This window comes from Myotis yumanensis, unplaced genomic scaffold, assembly GCF_028538775.1.
Source record: "Myotis yumanensis isolate MYYU_CA2020_CCGP unplaced genomic scaffold, mMyoYum1.0.hap1 SCAF_10, whole genome shotgun sequence".
In the NCBI taxonomy this organism is placed as follows: domain Eukaryota; kingdom Metazoa; phylum Chordata; class Mammalia; order Chiroptera; family Vespertilionidae; genus Myotis; species Myotis yumanensis.
The window spans coordinates 73,144,375-73,166,667 of record NW_027223761.1 but is presented as its reverse complement, the minus strand read 5'-3'; the positions used below and the strand labels follow the sequence as shown (position 1 = coordinate 73,166,667).

At 40.5% G+C, this 22,293-nt stretch overlaps 1 pseudogene; it reads right to left on the bottom strand.

Annotated features, from left to right (window-relative positions):
* Nucleotides 1-22,293, bottom strand: part of LOC139018511 (eukaryotic translation initiation factor 3 subunit M-like) — a 61,726-nt pseudogene that overhangs the window by 30,388 nt on the left and 9,045 nt on the right.

Genomic DNA, 22,293 nt, shown 5'->3' with positions numbered 1-22,293 from the left:
GCATCATATTCAATATATGGAATGCATCACTTTACTGTTAAAATTGCACCTGAGTTGCTAACTTCTGTTTGTGGTTTCAGCCTCCTTCTAGTTACTCTGAATTAAAGTGGAAGGGTTGTTCTTGATTCCTTTGTCTTCTTTCACCCATGTGATCCACCCCCATCCCATAGATGCAGATGGTTTTCCAGCCCTTATGGAGCCATAGTACATGTCAGCTCATTCTTTGCTTTTTATTGCCCCTTTCATTGGGCTAATGGTTTCACTTCTGTTCATCTCTCACACTTAGTACACATTCTTGGAAAATTATGCTGCACTACAGCTCTTATTGCATTACTCCCTTGCTTAAATAACTTCAATTCCTCATCACTGTCTTAAAAATAAAATAGAAATTAATGTTAAGGTCCTCCCTGATCAGTCTCTCCCTCCTTTTAACACATTTCCTTCTGATCTCCTTTATATACACTACTGAGCTAACTCAATAGTATTTTTCATATTTGTCTAACTTTTTATATCTTAGTGTTTTCTTCTTCTAATATCTCTCTAGCTAAATAGTTCTCTGCTTCATTACCCACAAGTTAAAATCTGATACCTCCTCTGGTTCTTATCAACATGGTTTCCATTTTACCTTCCATGCACATCTTGTGCACTCTTCCACATTACAGGCTCACTGAATGGAAGGACATGATTTACCTAATATGGCATGTAACTCAGAGCCTTGGACATAGCAGACTCTCAATAAATATCATTTAAATGAATTAGTGCCTATTTCAAATGAAAGCATCATCAGTTAAAAAGGATCACAGCTCACCCTAGCTGGTTTGCTTTAATGGATAGAGCATCAGCCTGTGGACTGAAGGGTCCTGGGTTCGATTCCGGTCAAGGGCACATGTATGGGTTGCAGGCTCAATTCCCGGTGGGGAATGTGCAGGAGGCAGCTGATCAATGATTTTCTCTCATTATTGATGTTTACGCCTCTCTCTCCCTCTCCCTTCCTCTCTGAAATCAATAAAAATATATATTTTTAAAAAAGATCACAGCTCTAATTATTTAATTCTGATTATTCCCCCTCTCTACTAATAGTCAAACTTTTTTCCAATATAAATATTTTTTCCAATATAAATATTCCCCCCAAACAAACTCTTCTGAACACCTAATCTTCTTGTTCCCAATTATCACAATAAAAAGTATTAAGCAGGGCTCGCTCCCTCTCAGTTAAAGTATGTTACTATTTGAGACAATAGACATACATTGTGTTTATTAAATACTAGTGGCCCATGCACGAAATTTGTGCACTGGCAAGGGGGCGGGGGAGTCCCTTTGCCCAGTCTGGGATCCCTCTCGCAATCCGGAACCACTGGCTCCTAACTGCTCCCCTGCCAGCCTGATCCCCCTAACTGCTCTACCCTCCTGGCCTGATCCCCCTAACTGCCTATCTGCTCTTCCTTCCTCTCCGTGCCCTTTGGACCCCTGGTGCAGACATGATGAGAGCTCTCTGCCATGGCCCCGCCTCCATCCTGTTTGGTCATTACGTGATGGCATCCTGGACAATTTGTATATTCCTCTATTATTAGTATAGATTCCTGGGAAACTCTGTGCTTATGTCAAATTGTTGGACAACACACAGGCCTTACAAAGGATCAGCCTCCAGCGCATTTGATGAACTGAGAGTGTGCTTAGTGGGAGAGCGAATATTTTTTTTAAACAGCTACTCTTGATTTTGGACCATCTCATACAATTCTTTCACATCCCCCCACTTATCGTGTGTCAGCCTCATCTTTTGGTTGAAAACCAAACATTCTTGAAGAATAACTTATCAACCCTTTTAGGCTGTGAGGACCGACTGCGACTACAGTGAAGGAGCTGCTGTACAGGAGCCAACCCAATGGAGCAGGACTTGCTTCAGTGTGGCTTTGGCGCCCGCAAAATCCGCCCCTTGAGTGTGTTGCTCGTGGAGGTGGTAGGGTGGTAATCCAGCCTGGTCTGAAGCTGTCCACTGGGTGCACCAGCTCTGGGGCCTCCGAGGCTTGCTGCCTCTAGTGCCAGGCCTGGGGCCAGTCAGCACGAGGTACAGGGTATGTAGCGGCCCGATGCTGCTTGTTTGAGAGATTTCAGGTAAATCCAAAACACGAGGCAAGATAGGCCATTTATATGGAAAAGCTACTGGGTGGCTTGCAAGCAGGAGGGGCAGGGTCTCAGGGAATCACAAAGGTGGAGCCAATGTGATAGCCATGTTGATGGAGGCTCACATACGGTGCCCACTGCTGGTTCTGTGGGTGAAAGGTGCAGAAAAGGAGCAATGTCCTCTGCCGGCACGTTTGTCCTGCAGAAAACTGCCCCCAGCTCTCGCCCTGATGCCAGACAATTCAGTTTCTCCCTGCATGTCCCTGGCTTCTTTCAAGCCACTGCCCCAGTGCTGGAGCCCAGAGGGGGTGTGCCAGAGCTAGCAAGTGCTCTGCACGAGCTCTGCTGCTCTGAGTGGCTCTGAGAGCATATATTCTTCTAAATTCTTCCCGACTACACCAGGGCTGGTTCTTCCTCGAACCCTGCCCACTGTGCTAACTGTTGGGAACTTAGTCCAAGTTCCTCCTTTATTCTATGCTCACTAGTAACAGGTGTCAGGTCCGAGCCTCTCTGCCTGGGGCTGGACCTCCTAGGATGCCGGGTCTTAGATGGAGAAGCCATGAGAGGTTGTGGGTGTATAAGGATGAGTCTTTATTGCAGAAGCCAGTGGCACAACAGTCTTGTACAGGCAAAACAGCTCTTCACAGCAAAGTCCATACAGGCAGGCAGCCGTGCACCTGCTGGTGAACAGATACATCTTTCCCACAAAAGCAGCATCAGTCTCTGTACCCACAGCTATTATCTGAGCAGCCACACGCTGCCCCAGACTCACCGCCTCACATTATAGCGGCACCTGAGCTCTCTCTCGGAGCTACAGCCTCAGTAGCCTCTCTGGCTCAGCGGCTTCTCCAGGCTCCCCTGCCCAGCACACTGGCTGGGTAACATGGTAGCTATATCTGAGCTCTCTAGGAGCTTTTAGGCTTACACATAGCAGTACCAGCTCTCAGCTCCCTCTGAGCTCTCCTCTCTCCTGCACACATAGGAGCTACATTCTCTGTGTTTCCTGCCTCTGCTTCTCTGAGCTCTCTCTGGCCTCTGCTCTGCCCAGCTTCTCTCTCTCTCTCTCTCTCTCTCTCTCTCTCAGACTTCTGATCAGTGACAGCTCAAACAAGCTCTAACAAAAGAGACACTTTGCCATCAGCATTTGCTACAGAAAGGCATGTCTGTGCAATTCAGTTAGGATTCCCAGGCTCAGAAGCTGTTAATGGTTCCCAGGCTCAGAGTCTGATAATGATTCTCAGAGCAGCCTTGGCCATTCTGGTGTTTTGATAACAAGGCCTCTGTGCTCCCATTGGCTTTGATTGACTATCCGGGGACCCTGGCGTGGTTCCCACAGAGTGAGTCCTAGGAAGTTCGTGTGCTGCCTCTTTAAGAGGAACTCCCCGGGACTCCAGCAGCCTCCTGGTCACTCAGCCACAATTCCTGCTGGTTTTTACAGCCTAAAGTTGTGGGGACTTCTCTTCCTGGCACTGGGACCCTGGGCTGGAGGGGGCTGATGTGGGACTTGGACTACCTCAATCCTCAGGGTGACCTCTGCAGCTATGACATCCCTTCTGCTTTTTATCCACCAGCCTGTTCAGCCTCCCTGCAGCTCCTTCCAGTCTTGATGTAGCTTCTTCTTTAAGTCCCTAGTTGGGGACTTCCGTTCAGCTAGATTTCAGGCAGTTCTGAATGGTGGTTGTTCTGTCCTTCAGTTGTTGTAATTTGGATGTGGTTGTGGGAGGATTTTTTTTACCTACACCACCATCTTATCTGGAATTCAGCATTTTGAAAGGTAATATTAAACCTAATGTTGCAATTTTAAGAAGCATCAAATACTATGTATACATAACTCAGAAACTCAAAAGTCTGATATTCTGAACTTAACACGTTGTATAATGCTTACTGCCAGGAACCAGTGGACTTTAAAGAAATGCACATTGATGTAGTAGATAATTTTATCTCGTATTGTTTTACTCATCTGACATTTCTTCCCATGAAAAGAAATACTTCTTATGAAGCTGATGCGTATTCAATAAAGGAAACCCCAAACTGAATCAAATGACATTCTTTATGATGCTTCTTCAAAGACGATACTTCAAGCACGAAATGACATTAGAAAGGCCAACAGCAAAAGAGTAAAATTAGTTTAAAGTAGATAATATTTACATAGAAAACACTCAGGCTACTGGAAGGAAAGAAGAGGAAACTTATTAGTAGAATGATTTTACGTTGCATTAACTTTCACAAATGTTGTTTCTCTATGTTTATTTATCGTGTTGTTTTAAAGAGGATCCTGGTTTATTGAACACAAAGAAACAAACACCAGACTAGGCGTCCTGACAGGTTCTCCTGCAGGCAAGGAGATTAAAGTCTCATGTACCCTTGGGAAAGCACATCTCCTCTGTGGGTGGGCCTTGATGTCGCACTTGTGTGTCTGGGGCCGGTTGCAGATCTGAATATCTAGGATGCAGATTGAGAGGCAACAGCAACCCCTCTCACTGAGTACTCATGACGTGCCATGCGCTGCACTACACACTTCACATACATTACCAAAGTGGTCTTCCCAGCAGCCCTGGGCTGCAGAGCTCCAGCAATCAGCTCTAGTTCATTCAGCTGGTAAGCGACAGAGACAAGATGTGAATAAATTTGTACTGTTTACCACCGTGCAACAAGGATAATGAGGGGAAAAGGGTTGGAAGGTTTTATTCTTTTTCTAAAAAAGGGCTTCCCTTCCCCCAATCCTCTATTAAAATAAGATATTTTAGAATATATGTTTTCCATGAAAAAATGGTGTTTCTTGAGGAATTAGAGAAAATGTATGCAAAGGACTCAATAGCAAAAATATATGTGCTAGAATAAGAGTTAGAATGCCTGATATCTACTCTCCAGTACAGCATGAATAAATGTTGGTACCTTGGGAAAGTCTCTTATCTCCTCCATGCCTCAGTTTCTTCATTTGCAAAATTGAAATGCCGGTATTGTCCTGTTGAACAAAATAAGACAATGTACCCAAAATGTTAAAAGTTTAAAGTCTAAAGTAATAAGTTAAATTATTCTACACACACCCCCTGCTTTGCCAACCATTCATTCCTACCCCCCTCTCTGAATCCTACAAGGAGAGAATGGAGACTTCGCATCAGCAAATGAAGTGGGTGGTGTGAATACCTGAAAAATCAACTCTAACTTTATCTGTGCCTCTGGAAAGTTAATCTCAACTGGACAGGAGTTTCTGGAGAACTTTAAGTTTGGATCATAGTACTGTGATGAAATTAGATGCCTACTGAGCCAATCTTTTCATAGGAAGTAATTTAACTGTGCTAAACAAGGGCTGGGATTACTAAAAATGTCAAAGAAAAAGGAACAGGGAATGATGCCTTCACTACATTGAAAACAGTCATACAATTTCATTTTTTTCTTTGTGGTTAACTGTCAAAATGTGCAACACAGGCTGACCTAAGGCGACCCGTGAAATCTCCTTAATGAGTTCTTGCTATGGATTGTTTGTGTCCTCTCCTCCCAAACTCCTAGGATGAAACCCCATCCCCAGTGTCATGATATTTGGAAGTGAGGCTCCAGCAGATTATTCAGTCATGAGGATGGAGACTTCATGAATGGGATTCCTGTCATGTAAAAGAGACCGCAGAGAGCTCCCTGCCCATTTTTTCCATGCAAGACCCAGTGAGAAAGTGGCTGTCTCAAAGGGTAGGAGATCCTTCTTTTTACTGCTGCATAATATTCCATTGTGTAAATGTACCACTAAAAAAAAATCCTGTTCATCTACTGATGGGCACTTGGGCTGTTTCCAAGTTTTAGCTATTGTAAATAGTGCTGCTGTGAACATAGGGGTGCATATACTCTTTCTGATTGGTGTTTTGGGATTATTAGGATATATCCTCAGAAGTGGGATCGCTGAATCAAATGGCAGTTCCATTTTTAATTTTTTGAGGAAACTCCATACTGTTTTCCAATGTGGCTGCACCAGTCTGCATTCCCACCAGCAGTGCACAGGGGTTCCTTTTTCCTCCACATCCTTGCCAGCACTTGTTGTTTATTGATTTATTGATGATAGCCATTCTGACAGGTATAAGGTATGTTATCTCATTGTGATTTTATTTTGCATTTTTCTGATGATCAGTGACTTTGAGCACTTTTTCATATGTCACTTGGCCTTCTGTATGTCCTCTTTGGAGAAGTGTCTATTTAGGTCCTTTGCCCATTTTTTAATTGGATTGTTTGTCTTCCTTTTGTTGAGTTGTATGAGTTCCTTATATATTTTGGAGATTAATCCTTTATCAGTTGTGTCATTGGCAACGATGTTCTCCCATACAGTGGGTTCTCTTTTCATTTTGATGGTGGTTTCTATTGCTGTTCAGAAGCTTTTTTATTTTGATGTAGTCCCATTCATTTATGTTTTCCTTTATTTCTCTTGCCTTAGGATATGTATTGGCAAAAATTCTGCTGCATGAAATATCTGAGATTTTGCTGCTTATGTTTTCTTCTAGGTTTTTTATGGTTTCGCAACTTACATTTAAGTCTTTTATCCATTTTGAGTTTATTCTTGTGTATGGTGTAAGTTGGTGGTCTAGTTTCATCTTTTTGCATGTGTCTGTGCAGTTTTCCCAACACAATTTATTGAAGGGACTGTCTTGACTACATTGTGTGCTCTTGCTTCCTTTGTCAAATATTAATTGACCGTAATGGTTTGGGTCAATTTCTGGGGTCACTGTTCTATTCCATTGGTCTATATGCTTGTTCTTGTGCCAGTACCAGACTGTTTTGATTACAATGGCTTTGTAGTATAGTTTGATAACAAGTATTGTGATCGATCCCTCCAACTTTGTTCTTAGTTCTCAAGATTGTTTCAATTATTTGGGATCTTTTGGGTTCTACATAAATTGTTGGAGTATTTGTTCTAGCTCTGTGAAATATGCCGTTGGTATTTTAATAGGGATTGCATTGAATTGATAGATTGCTTTGGGTAGTATGGACATTTTAATGATGGTAATTCTTCCAATTCTTAAACATGGCTGTTTGTATCTTCCTCTATTCCCTTTTTTCAATGGCTTTAGTTTTCCAAATAGATGTCTTTTACTTCCTTGGTTAAGTTTATTTCTACATATCTTATTTTTTTTGTTGTTGTCAATGGTAAGTGGGATTTTTTTTTTTAGTTTCTCTTTCTGAGAGTTTATTATTCATATATAAAAATACTACTGCTTCCTGGCCAGTATGGCTCAGTGGTTGAGTTTTGACCCATGAATCAAGAGGACACTGGTTCAATTCCCAGTCAGGGCACAGTCCCAGGTTTCGGGCTTGATCCCCAGTGGGGGAACATGCAAAAGGCAGATGATCAATGATATTTATCTCTCATTGATGTTTCTGTCTCTCCCTATCCCTTCCTCTCTATCAAAATTAATAAAAACATATTTAAGAAAATAAAAATGCCCCTGCTTTCTAGATGTTAATTTTTGTATTCTGTTACTTTGCCAAATTCATTTATTAAATCTAGTAGTTTTCTGGTGGAGTCTTTATGTCATCTTTGAATAATGATTATTTTAATTCCTCCTTTCCTATTTGGATGCCTTTTATTTTTTCTTGTTGTCTCATCACTGTTGCTAGGACTTCCAGTACTATGTTGAATAAGAATGGTGAAAGTGGCCATCCTTGTCTTATTCCTGTTCTTAAGGGAAACACTTTTAGTTTTTGCCTGCTGACTATGATGTTGCTGTAGGGTTTCTTGTATATGGCCTTTATTATGTTGCAGTATGGTCCCTCTACTTCTTTGCTGAGAACTTTTGTCAAAATAAGGTGCTGGATTTTGTTGAATGCCTTTTCTGCATCTATTGATATATGATTTTTATCTTTCACTTTGTTTATGTGATGTATCACATCTATTTATTTGCAAATATTGTACCAATCTTGCATCTCCAGAATAAATCCCACTTTATCATTGTGTATGGTCTCTTTAATATATTGCTGGATCTGATTTGCTAATATTTAGTTGAGGATTTTAGCATCTGTGTTCATCAGGGAAATCGACCTGTAATTTTCTTTCCTTCTAGTGTTGTAATCTGGTTTTGGAATTAAGATAATGCTGGCCTTTTAAAAAGAGTACGAAAGTGTTCCTTCCTCTTGAATTTTTTAGAATAGTTTGAGGAGGATAGGTGTTAGTTCTTCTTTGAATGTTTGGCAAAATTGTCCTGTAAATCCATCTGGGATAGGACTTTTATTTGCTTAGAGTTTTTAAATTACTGCTTCAATTTCATTAATTGTTATTGGCCTATTCAAGTTTTCAAATTTTTTTCTGGTTGAGTTTTGGATGATTATATGTTTCTAGGAAGTTTTCCATTTCTCTCAGATTGTCTAGTTTGTTGGCATATAGTTGTTCATAATATTTGCTAACAATTCTTTGTATTTCTGCAATGTTTGTTGTTATATTGCATCTTTCACTTCTGATTTTACTTATTTGGATCCTCTCTCTTTGTTTCTAGATGAGTCTGATTAAGGGTTCATCAATCTCATTTATCTTTTCAAAGAACTGGCGCTTGGATTGTTTATTTATTATTTTTTTGTATTGCCTTTTTTAGTCTTTGTAACATTTACTTCTGCTCTGATCTTCTTTATTTCCTTACTTCTACTTCCTCTGGGCTCTTCTTGCTGTTTTCTTTCTAATTCTTTTAGTTATAGGATAGATAGTTTATTAGGGCTTTTTCTTATTTCTTGAGTTAGGCCTGTAGTGCTATGAACTTCCCTTTCAGGACTGCTTTCACTGAGTCCTAAGTTTTGGGTTATTGTGTGCTCAGTTTCTTTTGTTTCCAGGAAGTTCTTTATGTCTTCCTTGATCTTATTTGTAACCCATTCATTTATATATATAAAAAGCCAGGGTCCCTAATGACCAAGGCTGACCAGAACACTGGAAGTCAGTGCTGGGTTGCTGTGGCTACCCAGCACTGACTGCGAGGGGGCTGTGGATCAGGCCCAGAGAGAGGCCTGCAGAGAGAGAGAGGCAGGGTCTAATCTCCAGCCTCTCTGGCAGCTGTTGAATAACTGTTGCCTCTCTCTTCCTCTCCCAGCTTCACCAGCAGCCAAGCCTCTGTTTCTCTCCCGGCCTCCTAGGGGGCTGCTAATCAGGCCCGCCTCTTTGATCAGGCCCAGAGATAAGCCCAGAGACACTGACTGGCATAGAAACCGACCAATCAGAACCTAATCTGGGTGAAGTGCCAGGAGCCAATGGCTGCCTAGGAGGCGGAGCTTTTGATGCTGACTGGCATAGAAACTGACCAATCAGAACCTAATCTGGGTGAACTGCGAGGGCAGAACCTAAGGTGGGGGCTGAGGAGGGGTTTTAAGGGAAACAGCTATTTGGTGTAAGGTATAAAAAAGCAGTTCAATTTTTCCCTGACCAGTTTGGTAGTATAGTGTATATGGCTGGCTATCAGTCCAGATATAGGGATGATGTGTTTTTGTCTGTCAAGAGCATCTCCTCTTGCTGAAAAAGGGTCCCCTTCCCCCATTTAAGCAATCCTAGCCTATTTAATCTATCTATACTATTAAAAGGGTAATATGCTAATTAGACTGGGTTGACGGGCCCTCTTTCAGACATCCAACTGCCTTCCAGACAAAGCCATGGTGGTGGGGGCCGAGGCAGAGGCAGTTAGGGGCAATCAGGCCAGCAGGGGAGGGCAGTTGGGGGCGAGATCAGGCTGGCAGGGGAGGGCAGTTAGGGGCGATGAGGTAGGCAGAGGAAGTTAGGGGTGTTCAGGCCAGCAGGGGAGGCAGTTGAGGGCAACCAAGGCAGCAGGGGAGGACACTTCGGGGTGAGATCATGCCAGACAGGAAGGCAGTTAGGGGTGATCAGGCAGGCAGAGGCAGTTGGAGGCGAGATCAGGCCAGCAGGAGATGGAAGTTGGGGGCGAGATCAAGCTGGCAGGGGAGGGCAGTTAGGGGTGATCAGGCAGGCAGGCAGGCAGAGGCAGTTAGGGGCAATCAGGCAGGCAGGCAGGTGGGTGGTTAGAAGCCAACAGTCCCAAATTGCAAGAGGGTGTCCAATCACCGGGATTGGGCCTAAACCGGTGGTTGCACATCCCTCAAGGGGTCCCTGATTGGAGAGGGTGCAGGCTGGGCTGAGGGAACCTCCTCTCCCCCTGTGCATGAACTTCATGCACCAGGCCCTAGTTGTTTAATAATATGCTTGTTAGTATCCATGTATTTAAGTGTTTTTAGTTTTTTTAAAAATTATTATTGTAGTTGATTTCTAGTTTCATGCCATGGGATCTGAGGAGATGCTTGGTATGATATCATTCTTCTTGAATTTGTATAGGCTTGTCTTATATCCTAACACATTGCCTATTTTTAAGAAAGTTCCATGTGTGCTTGAGAAAAATGTATGTTCTGAAGCTTTGGGGTAAAATGTTCTGTAAAGATCAGTTAGATCTATCTGATCTAGTGTATCAGGGAGAGCAGTATTGAAAAGGCTATTTTGTTATTTATATATGTAAATTCAGTAGTAAAGGAGAGAAACATTTAAAGCTTTTTATTTTTTAAAAATCTTAAATGAACAGTAGCAAATAAAAGTAATTTAGCATGGAACAAATATTTCTCTAGAGGTATTGTGTCAGTTTCATTTTCCCTGTAATTTTTGAGAAACAGTTTTATGATTTTTTTCAATTTCACTTTCCTGGGCTACATTATATGAATAACAAATACCATTTCATTGTGCTCTTTATTGTATCCTATAAGAAATATAAGCTTTATGACATTCTTTTGAAATAAATCATTTCCAGAGGGAAAAAAATAAGTGTACTTTTAAATCATAAATTATTACTTCTTATTGAAAATACTAATCTAGTTTAAAGTATAAAATACATTTATTCATAATGTTTTAAAGTGATACTTATTAGAAAATATATATTCTGACTGTATTTTGGCCTAAGGAAAAATTACAATAATCAGAAGAGGAATATGTTATTATGGATAAATAATTAATACAGAGAAATGCTTTGTGCATTTATCTGTGCCTACAGTGAAGAATTTTAGGAGACAGAAAAATCTAGTCACTCATACTATCTAATTCTGTTTGACTGAGCACATGAAGATGTCATTGGTATTCTCTGCATTCTCTGAAGCCAAAATTGCTTTGAGCTGAAAGATTCAGGCATCTTGCCCATAGTGATGTGTTCTACCAGTTTTCTTCTAGTTTCTGCATCTTTTTACTAAATGCAGAGATGTTCGTGATAATAAAAAAAGAACAAAAGTATGCTTTTAGGAGGAATGCTTTGGACACTCAGTAGCTTCACTTCTCATGCCAAATATGTTGCCTTCTTGATTAAGTAAAATGCATTCTTATTTATTCTCTTTCAAAAATACAATTTCTTGTCATTTCCTTTGATTTCTTGATGTATGAATTATGGAAAGATTTTCTTCTGCCTGAAGATAAATCCACTGTTACTTTTTTGCCAAGAAAGATCTTAAATGAGACCACATTACCTTTGATTAAGAACACATACAGCCCTGAACTTTATTTCTGTGCTTAGGAAAATGTGGCACATGTCCCTCTGGGTTCAGGGGGAGTGGGGTAGGCTCTCCTTGTGCCCCTTTTCCTAAAATTTCATTTCCATGATCACTAGTCTGCGTCCTCCACGAAGGCTCAGGGAGTATGCCTGTCCTGTTTACTAGCACAGTGCCTCACAGAGTGGAATCTTACACTGTATGTGGTGAATGACATCCCTTCTTGATTCAAGGCAAGAATGCATGAGCACAGCTAGATTGTCTTCTCTTATTTAGTGACATGCAGGAAAGCAGTTGCAATAACAAAATATAGAATTACTTAATTACCTACAGTATACCTTTAAATCCATGTAGATACTGATATTCAATTGCTTGACACCAACTGGACAATAGTTGAGGATAAGAGCCAATATGGGAAAGACTGTCTCCCATTTTTCATGTGAAGAAAATGAAGAAAAAAGCCAGACTATGTTAGACTCCTAATGGGCAGAGGTTGTCACAGCTACACAATGGCAGCGGAACTCCTTATCCCCCCACCTTGAGCCCCGCTCTTGTTTAAATGGATATGGAACGTGCATTCCATCTGGAGGGCCAATGTTTCATGATGGACAGATAGTGACTTCTTGAGCAACTCTATACTAGGCCCTGCAGATAGAAGGAAGGAATACATTTTGGAACATTGACACATCTTTTGTGTTGTACAGTTCTCTAATTTCCTATCTTATTAAGTCCTTCCTGACTTGAGAAAGGCCAGCACAATACTGTGCCGCAGCATAATATTTACATAGGAAAGTTGGGACTCTCTGGCTGTTGAGACTCTCTGGGGTGACTTAGGTCAGAGTGTGTGAGCCTCTTTAGGCTGTTACAATTAGACAGTAGTCACATTTTTTCCTTTCCCAGCAAGGCTTCTTTCAGAGTTAAGAGCTAAAGAACACAGAGCGAGTACTGGGCTAAATGAATAGTGGATAGAATCAATGTAATACAGACAAGACATTACCATTTTTTTCCATGTGGCTCTTTTTCTTGATATTTAGATAACTTCAGAAATCAAGCATCATATATGTGGAGTTTTTTATTGTTGTTAATCCTCACCTGAAGATATTTTTTCCATTGATTTTTAGAGAGAGTGAAGGGAGGGGGAGAGACACACACAGAGAGAAACATCGCTGTAAGAGAGACACATCAATTGTTTGCCTCCTGCACGTACCCTGACCAGGGTTGGGGACTGAGCCTGCAACCAAGGTATGTGCCCTTGACTGTAATTGAAACCAGGACCCATTAGTCTGAGGGATGATGCTTTATCCACTGGCTAGAGCTACATGACGTTTTATTTATTTATTTATTTTATTTTATTTTATTTTATTTTATTTTTTTAAAATATATTTCATTGATTTTTTACAGAGAGGAAGGGAGAAGGACAGAGAGTTAGAAACATCGATGAGAGAGAAACATCGATCAGCTGCCTCCTGCACATCTCCCACTGGGGATGTGCCGGCAACCCAGGTACATGCCCTTGACCGGAATCGAACCTGGGACCCTTCAGTCCGCAGGCCGACGCTCCATCCACTGAGCCAAACCGGTTCTGGCAATGTTTTAAATGCTCTAGGTAGCTACTAGAGGTAAAGGTAATTGCTATTTTCAATAGATAAAATTATATTAATTAATTGAATTTTAATAAATAGAAATTAATATTAAATTTTAATCCATCTGTTTTAAGAATCAACCCACTAGAGCAGTGATTTTCAACCTTGGCTGCACATTAGAATCACCTGGGAATCTTTTTAAAATCCTGATTTCTGGGCCTCATCCTCCGGAAATTCTGTTTCTTTGTTACTAATGTTGTGACCCCAACCCATAACAAAAAAACAGAATTTCTGGAGTATGAGGCCCAGAAATCAAGATTTTAAAAAGATGCCCAGGTGATTCTAATGTGCAGCCAAGGTTGAGAACCACTGCATTAGAGAATACCATTTATTCATAGCTTTCTTATTTAAGCTACTAAATTGAAAGCTTTTAGTAGGCAGAAAAGGTTTCACCTGGTTAAGATGATAGCAAACAAATTTGTTCAGACACTTGACTGTTGTGTGTGTCTGTGTTCTCTGAGTCTGCCATTTTAACCGTGGTACTCAAATCTAAAAAATTATAAAACTGGATTTTCATAATTATCTTTCTTATACAGCTGTAATAGAAAGAAAGCCATTTGGCCACTGTTTTCAAATGTCTAATATTTTATGAAATACTAGAGGCCCGGTGCATGAATTTGTGCATGGGTAGGGTCCAGCTGGCCCACCCCGATGGGGGCCAGGTGGGCCAGGCCAGCCAGGGGGAGGGGATGCTGGAGGTTGGGTGGCTGGCCCTGCCCCGTGGTTGAACTCCAGGTCAAAATCCCAGTGGAGGGGACAATTTGCATATTAGCCTTTTATTATTTAGGATTCTTCCAGGTAGAAGTCTTTTGAAGTCTCTTTTCTTTGGTCACACAATGTGACTTCTGTTTTTAGTATTTATTAAACAACTAGAGGTCCAGTGCACAAAAATCTTGCACTGGGGTAGTTCCCTCAGCCTGGCCTGTGCTCTCTCGCAGTCCGGGACCCCTCAGGGGATGTTCACCTGCTGGCTTAGTCCTGCCTGGCAGTCAGACATCCCTCTCTTAGTCTGGGGCTCTCACAGTCTGGGACCCCTCACTCCTTACTGCCCATCTGCAGTGGAGGTGGGAGATGCTCCCACCACCGCCTCTGTGCTTGCCAGCCATGAGCCTGGCTTCTGGCTGAGTGGTGCTCCCCCTGTGGGAGCACACTGACCATCAGGGGGGTAGCTCCTGCATTGAGCGTCTGCCCCCCTGGTGGTAAGTGCGCATTATAGTGACTGATCATTGGGCCATTCAGTCAATTCGCATATTAGCCTTTTATTATATAGTAGATTATGATTTATCAAACTTTTGAATGCCCTTTTCCACATTGAAAAATGGAGACATTAAAAGACTTAAGCTTTTAAAGATAATCCTGAATCAGATCATTTTGTGGAACCTCTGGGAAGGTCACCTGAGGGGTAACATTGAGAATGATGTCCACTCCTTCACTAACTCTGTTGGAAAGCATTTGCTTTATCAGAAGGGCATCCTTCTGCTTCCTAAAATTGAATGGTTAAGCTGGAAATGACTTTAGAAATCATGTTGTTTAATGGAAGAGGCAGTTGAAGCTTGGAGAAGTGAAATGACTTCTCTTAGGCTACATAACTTAGAAAGCAGAGACAGGATTGGAACACTGACAGGCTGGCGAATGGGTTCTTTACAGATTTGTCATAGATAGCAGGATATAGAAGATCTCTGCTTTATTTTAATGAGTTTTTCTCTGCTGTATCACTCTGTGAACATGTTCAGTCAACTTTACAGTCATTCTTTGTAAATGCTGATTAGTCAGTGGTTTGTTTAAAATGTCCATAAAAGTGGCAATGAGGACTAGAAAGTAAAAAATCAAGAAAAATAAGAATTCAATTAAAGATGACAACCAGTTGACAAGGCTTATAAGGGCCTACATGTTGGTGTTGAATGCTGTGTTTTGAGTTTGTACATTTTGACTAAATGTTGACAAATTGTTTTCTGATGTGGTTGTACTAAATTATACTCTCACGAGCTAACCCTTATTATGTGCTCATTATGTGTCAGGCATTGTACTAATTATTTTGCACATGTCAATTCCTTTGGTTTTCACAACAGTCTTACACATTTGGGTGCAATTATTTTTACCCTCATGTTTATTTATTTATTTATTTATTTATGAGAGAGAGACATTGATCTTTTGTTCTACTTACTTATGCATTATTGGTTGATTCTTGTATGTGCCCTGACTGGAGACTGAACCTGAAACGTTGGTGTATCAGAGCAATGCTCTAACCCAGTGATCGGCAAACTCATTAGTCAACAGAGCCAAATATCAACAGTACAACGATTGAAATTTCTTTTGAGAGCTAAATTTTTTAAACTTAAACTATATAGGTAGGTACATTGTTATTAACTTAATTAGGGTACTCCTAAGGCTTAGGAAGAGCCACACTCAAGGGGCCAAAGAGCTGCATGTGGCTCGCGAGCCGCAGTTTGCCGACCATGGCTCTAACCAATTGAACTACCCAACCAGGGCTTATTACCCTCATTTTAAATATAAAAAGATAGAGGTACAGAGAGATCAAGAAACTTTTTCAAAGTCATTCAACAGGTAAATATCAGAGCCAAAATTTGACCCTTGGGAGTTTGATTCTGAAGTGTCTAAACAGTACTTTCAGTATGAGCTACTCCATGCTCAAATCAATAGTTGCTATTACTGGAATTTTTTATTTGGGAATACAATGTTTACTAAGATATATATTTTTTGTTCTGAGGTAGGTCTCTTGTAGACAGCATATAGTTGGGCCATGTTTTTGTATCTATTCAGCTACCCAATGTCTTTTGATTGGATAATGTAAGCCATTTATATCTAAGGTTATTATTGATAGGTACTTATTTATTGCCATTTTAATTCTGTATGCCTAGGTTTCTCTCTCTGTTTCTCCTTTTCATTGCTGCAGTCCTTTTAGCATTTCTTGTAATGCTGGCTTCCTTTTAGCATTTCTTGTAATGCTGGCTTGATGGTAGTGTACTTCTTTAGCCACTTTTCTTTCTTGTGTCTGGGAAGCTCTTTATTTGACCATCTATTTGGAATGATAGCCTTGCTGGATATAGTAATCTTGGTCTCAGATCCATGCTTATTGGCCTATTCAGGTTTTTTATTCTTCCTTTTTGAGTTTTGGAAGCTTGTATTTTTCTAGGAATATGTGCATTTCATATAAGTTGTCCAGTTTGTTGAAGTAGATGTGTTTGTAATATTGTTTTTTACAATCCTTTGTATGTCTGGGGGTCTGTTGTTAACTTCACCTCTTTCATTTCTGATTTTGTTTATTTGGGTCCTTTCTCTTTGTTTCTTGGTGAGCCTGGCTAGACGTTCATCAAAGTTGTTTATCCTTTCAAAGAATCAGCTCTTGGTTATATTGATATTTTGGGTTTTTTTTTTGTCTCTATGTTTTTTATTTCCTCTCTGGTCTTTATTTCCTTCCTTCTGCTTACGCTGGGCTTTTCTTGTTGCTCTCTTTCTAATTCTTTAAGTTGCAGGGTTAGATAATTAATTACCATTTTTTCTTGTTTTTTTGAGGTCGGCCTGTAGAGCTATAAACTTTCCTCTCAGCATTGCTTTCACTGTGTCCCATAGATTTTGGATTGTTGTGTTTTCATTGCAGTTTGTTTCCAGGATACTTTTTATTTCTTCTTTGATCTCTCTGTTGACCCAATCATTGTTTAATAGCATGCTATTTAGCCTCCAAGTGCTTGATTTTTTTCATTGTTTTTATTGTAGTTAATTTCTATTTTTATGCCATTGTGATCTGAGAAGATGCTTGATATGATTTCTGTCTTCTTGAATTTGAAGAGGCTTTGCCTGTGTCCCAATATGTGGTCTATCTTAGAGAATGTCCCATGTGCACTTAAGAAGAAAGTATAATCTGTAGCTTTGGGGTGAAATGTTCTGAAGATGTCAATTAGTTCCATCTGATCTAGTGAGTCTTTTCGGATTGATGTTTCTTTGCTGATTTTTTTGTTTAGGGGATTTATCCAGTGGTGTCAATGGGGTTTTAAGTTCCCTTACTGTGATTGTATTGCTGTCGATCTCTCTCTTGATATCTTCCAGAAGTTTTTTTATGTATTTGGGTGCTCCTATATTGGATGCATATATGTTTACCAGAGTTATATCCTCTTCTTGAATTTCTCCCTTTACTAGTATGAATTGGCCCTCCTTATCTCTTGTTATGGCCTTCACTTCAATGTCTATTTTATCAGATATAAGTATTGCTACCCCAGCTTTTTTTCATTTTCATTTGCCTGAAAAATTTTTTCCATCTCTTCACTATCAGTCTATGTGATTCCTTTGTTATGAGGTGGGTCTCTTGTAGATAGCATATATATGTGTCATGTTTTCTTATTCATTTAGCTATCCTATGTGTTTTGATTGGAGCATATAGTCCATTTACAGTTAAGGTTATTATTGATAGGTACTTGTTTGTCGCCACTTTTATTTTTTATGCCTGTGTTTCTTCTTCCCTTTCAACTTATTATTTTTACAGCAGTTCCTTTAGCATTTCTTGCATTACTTGCTTGGTGGTATTAAACTCCCTTAGCCTTTTTTTTGCTTGTGAAGCTCTTGATTTCAACTTTAATTTTGAATGATAACCAGGCTGGGTAGAGTATTCTTGAATTCAGTCCCTTGATTTGCATCACTTTATATATTTCATACTATTCCCTTCTGGCCTGATGTGTTTCTTTTGAGAAATCAGTTGATATTCTCATGGGAGATCCCTTGTAGGAAACTTTCTGTCTCTCTATGACAGTCTTTAAGATTCTTACTTTGTCAATGATATTTGCCAACTTAATTATAATGTGTCTCTGTGTCGGTCTTTTTGGTTTCATCTTATTTGGGACTCTGTATGCTTCTTGGACTTGTGTGACTTTTTTCTTCCCCAAATCAGGGAAGTTTCAGTCATTATTTCTTCAAACATATTTTCTATTCCTTACTCAGCTTCCTCTCCTTCTGACACCTTTAATATGCAGATGTTGTTTTGTTTCATGTTGTCCCAAAGCTCCCTTAGGCTCTCCTTCTGTTTTTTTAAGTTTTTTTTTTTTCCAGTTGCTGCTCTGCTTTGGTGGTTTTTTCTACCTTGTCTTCTAATTAACTGATGAGGTACTCAGCTTCTTCTAGTCTACTGTTGAAGCCTTCCATTGTGTCCTTTATTGCAGTCATTCTTCATTTCCTCTTGATTCCTTTTCATGTTGGTGAAATTCTCATTTAGCTCCTGATGATTCTCATTGAGTTGTGTGTATTTGTTATCCAGACATTTGCGCATCCTTATAACCATTACTCTGAATTCTTTCTCCGACAAATTACTTGCCTCCATTTCATTTAATTCCCATTCTGGTGATGCTTCTTTTTCTTTCCTTTGGGGATTGTTTCTCTGTCTCCCCATTTTTGGCTGTAATGGTTTAATTGTTTTTATGTGTTAGACCTGACTGCTTTTGGGGTGATCCTATATAGTTGGTGATTTTTGAGACCCAGTGGTGCAGTCTCTCAGATTTCCTGAGCTTGGTGTTCTAGTGAAGTCCCCAGCTTGAGCTAATTGTGTTCTCCTGATGTAGTTGGATCTTTAATATTAGTTTTTCTTTTGTGGATGAAGTCTCCTCATGGGTTGTCTGACAATGTGACTCACCCCCATCCTCATCATGCAAGCTGTTGTGGATATGCTTGTGGTTTCAGCTTTTGTGGAAAGGGTTGCCTGTGTCTCACTGGCATGCACTCACTGTGAGATCCTGGAGTCCACGGCCTGGGAGCAATGGGTCTTGGGGCCTGAAGCTCAGGTAGTGTAACCTTGGCCAGTGTTGTGTGACTCTTGCTGGGGTAGCGTCACACTGAAAATCATTGTGAAGGTCCCGGAGCCCATGGCAGTGGGAGGCAGCTGTCCCATAGTCTTCAGATGAGGCAGTGGGACTCTGTCCAGGTTGATTTCACTCTGAAAATCATGAGGGGGTCCAGGAGCCAGTGGCTGGGGATGAGGGAATCTTGGAGTCTGTGGTTGAAACAGCATGCCCTTGTCCAGGTAGGTCACCATGGTATTCAGACACTGGCCACCAGGAGCGGGGAGTCATGGTTTCTGCTGAGGGAGCCGTGCGCCCTTGCAGGTGGACATCCTGGGGTCTGTAGGTCTGTGGGTGAGGCAATATGACTTTGGCTGTAGTGGCTTCAGTGTCCTGGGAAGTGTCCAAAGCCATTCTGGGTGGTGGTGAGGCTGGGTTCCTAGTGGAGGCTGATTAGCATTGAAACCAACCATCAGAACCTAATCTGGGTGAACTGTGAAGGCAGAACCTAAGGTGGGGATTGAGGAGGGGTTTTAAGGGCAACAGCTGTTTGGTGTAAGGTGTAAGAAAGCAATTCAATTTTCTAATGACCAGTTTGGCAGTATAGTGCATATGGCTGGCTATCAGATTTAGAAATTATGTGTTTTTGTCTGCCAAGAGCATCTCCTCCTGCTGAAATAGGCTTTTCCCCCATTTAAGCAATCCTATCCTATATAATCTATCTATACTAATAAAAGGGTAATATGCTAATTAGACCGGGTTGACTGACCATCTTCCGGACATCTGACTTCCTTCCAGACAAAGCTATGGTGGTGGGGGCTGAGGCAGAGGCAGTTAGGGGCTATCAGGCCAGCAGGGGAGGGCAGTTGGGGGTGAGATCAGGCCGGCAGGGGGTTAGGGGAAATCAGGCCGGCAGGGGAGGGCAGTTGGGGGTGAGATCAGGTCAGCAGGGGAGGGCAGTTGGGGGCAACCAGGGCAGCAGGGGAGGGCAGTTGGGGGTGATTAGACAGGCAGGCAGGTGAGTGGTTAGGAGCCAGCAGTCCCAGATTGCGAGAGGGATGTCCAACTGACGGTTTGGGCCTAAACCAGCAGTCGGACATCCCCTAAGGTGTCCCTGATTGGAGAGGGTGCAGGCTGGGCTGAGGGACACCCCCCCATGCATGAATTTTGTGCACAGGCCACTAGTATTTTTATAAAATTACATTATGTGTATTTGTTTGTGGCATGTAAGAATGTGGTTTAATTTGTAAATTCATATTATTGTCCAGCATCCTTACTTAATTCTTACATTTCTAATAATATTTAAGAGTTTCTTGAATTTTATGTGAAGATAGTCATGCTATTTGTGGATAATAAAAACTTATATTTTTATTTCTCATCTTAAAATTATTTCTTTTATTTTGTTACTGCATTGGTTAGTACAAAGTTGAATAGATGTAGTTAGTGATAGTGGATATCCTTTTCTTTTTCATGACTTTACATAGAACACTTATAAGTTTTACCATTGAATATAATTCTTGTTATGCATTTTTGATTGTGGGAAATATAGAAAGGATTGTTTGTGTTTTGGCACAGTTAGGGTTTTCTGAGCAAATTATACTGAAACTTAGGCCCTGAACTAAAAAAGTTAATTTATGACTGATTTGATAGTGAGAGACTATCTTGAGAAATTTACCTCCCAGATGCACGTGCTTACTTTTTGTTTCTTTTTTAATTTTTATTTATTGATTTGGCAGTGAGAGAGAGATTGATTTATTCTTTTACCCACTCATGCATTCATTGGTTGATTCTTGTATGTGCCCTGGTGCCCTGATGGGAGATCAAATCTGCAACACTGACACTCCAGTCAACTCCAGGGTGTTGTGTTTAGTTTTCAAGTGGGTGATTTAGATTCAGGATCATGGAGACATCCTTTTAATTGTAAAGCTGAAGTCTGAAGAGATTTCTTTTATTTTTTTTGTTGTTGTTTTTTTGTAATCTATTCTATTATTTTATTTTATTTTAAATTTATCTCTATTGTTCAAAGTATTACATTTGTCCCCCCTTTGATCTCCTCCACCCTGCACTCCCCCCTCGCCCCCCCAGGCCTAACACACTTATTGTCTGTGTCCATGAGTTATGCACATATGCACATAAGTTCTTCAGTTTACCTCTTCCTGTTCCCTGCCCCTTTCCTCTGGAATTTGTAAGTCTGTTCTATGCTTCTGTGTCTCTGGATCTACTTTGTTCATCATTTTATTTTGTTCATTAGGTTCCACATATGAGTGAGATCATGTGATACTTATCTTTCTCTGACTGGCTTACTTCTCTTAGCATAATGCCTTCCAGGTCCCTCCATGCTATCTCAAAGGTTAAAGGGTCTTTCTTTTTATAGCTGCATAGCATTCCACTGTGTAATGTACCACAAGAGACATATGAAAAAAATGCTCAATGTCACTAATTATCAAAGAGATGCAAATTAAAACAACAATGACACCACCTCACACCTGCCAGAATGCCTACAATTAATAAATCAACAAACAACAAGTGCTGGTGAGGATGTGGAGAAAAAGGAATCCTAGTGCACTCCTGATGGGAATGCAGACTGATGCATCCAAGATGGAAAACGGTGTGTTTTCTCAAAAAAAAAAAAAATGTATCTACTATTTGACCCAGTGATTCCACTTGTAGAAATATATCCTAAGAATCCCAAAACACCAATCAGAAAGAATATATGCACCCCTGTATTCATAGCGGCATTATTTATTGTAGCTAAGATTTGGAAACATCCCAAGTGCCTATCAGTAGATGAATGGATGAGGAGATTTATTTTCATTCAAAAGGATAAGCATGAGGACCTAGGATCCTGCCCAAGGAGCAAAGGTTTTCTCCCATTCTTTCAGAAGGGGTGAGGAGATATCTGTCTCTCTTCTATGTAAGTGCCCAAGTCTATATTCCTGGGATTCCTTGTCTGTATTAGACCCCATTATATGTAGTATTTATCATCAGGTTCTCATTGCCTCACCTTAGGGATAAGAATTGGAGCAAATAGGAACAGGCACAGTTATTTGTTGTATGTAGATAGTTTTCTCTGCTCTACATACTGTGTTTGTATTCCATATCACATTAATAAATGAAAATATTAACATTTTATCTGATTGATAGAATTCCCATCTAGTCTCAGTTTACTGAGAACTGTTGTCATGAACAGTATTAAAGTTTAGCAATTGCTTTTCTGAATCTATTGAGATGATCATAGGTTCTCCAGAATTTTAATACCAGAA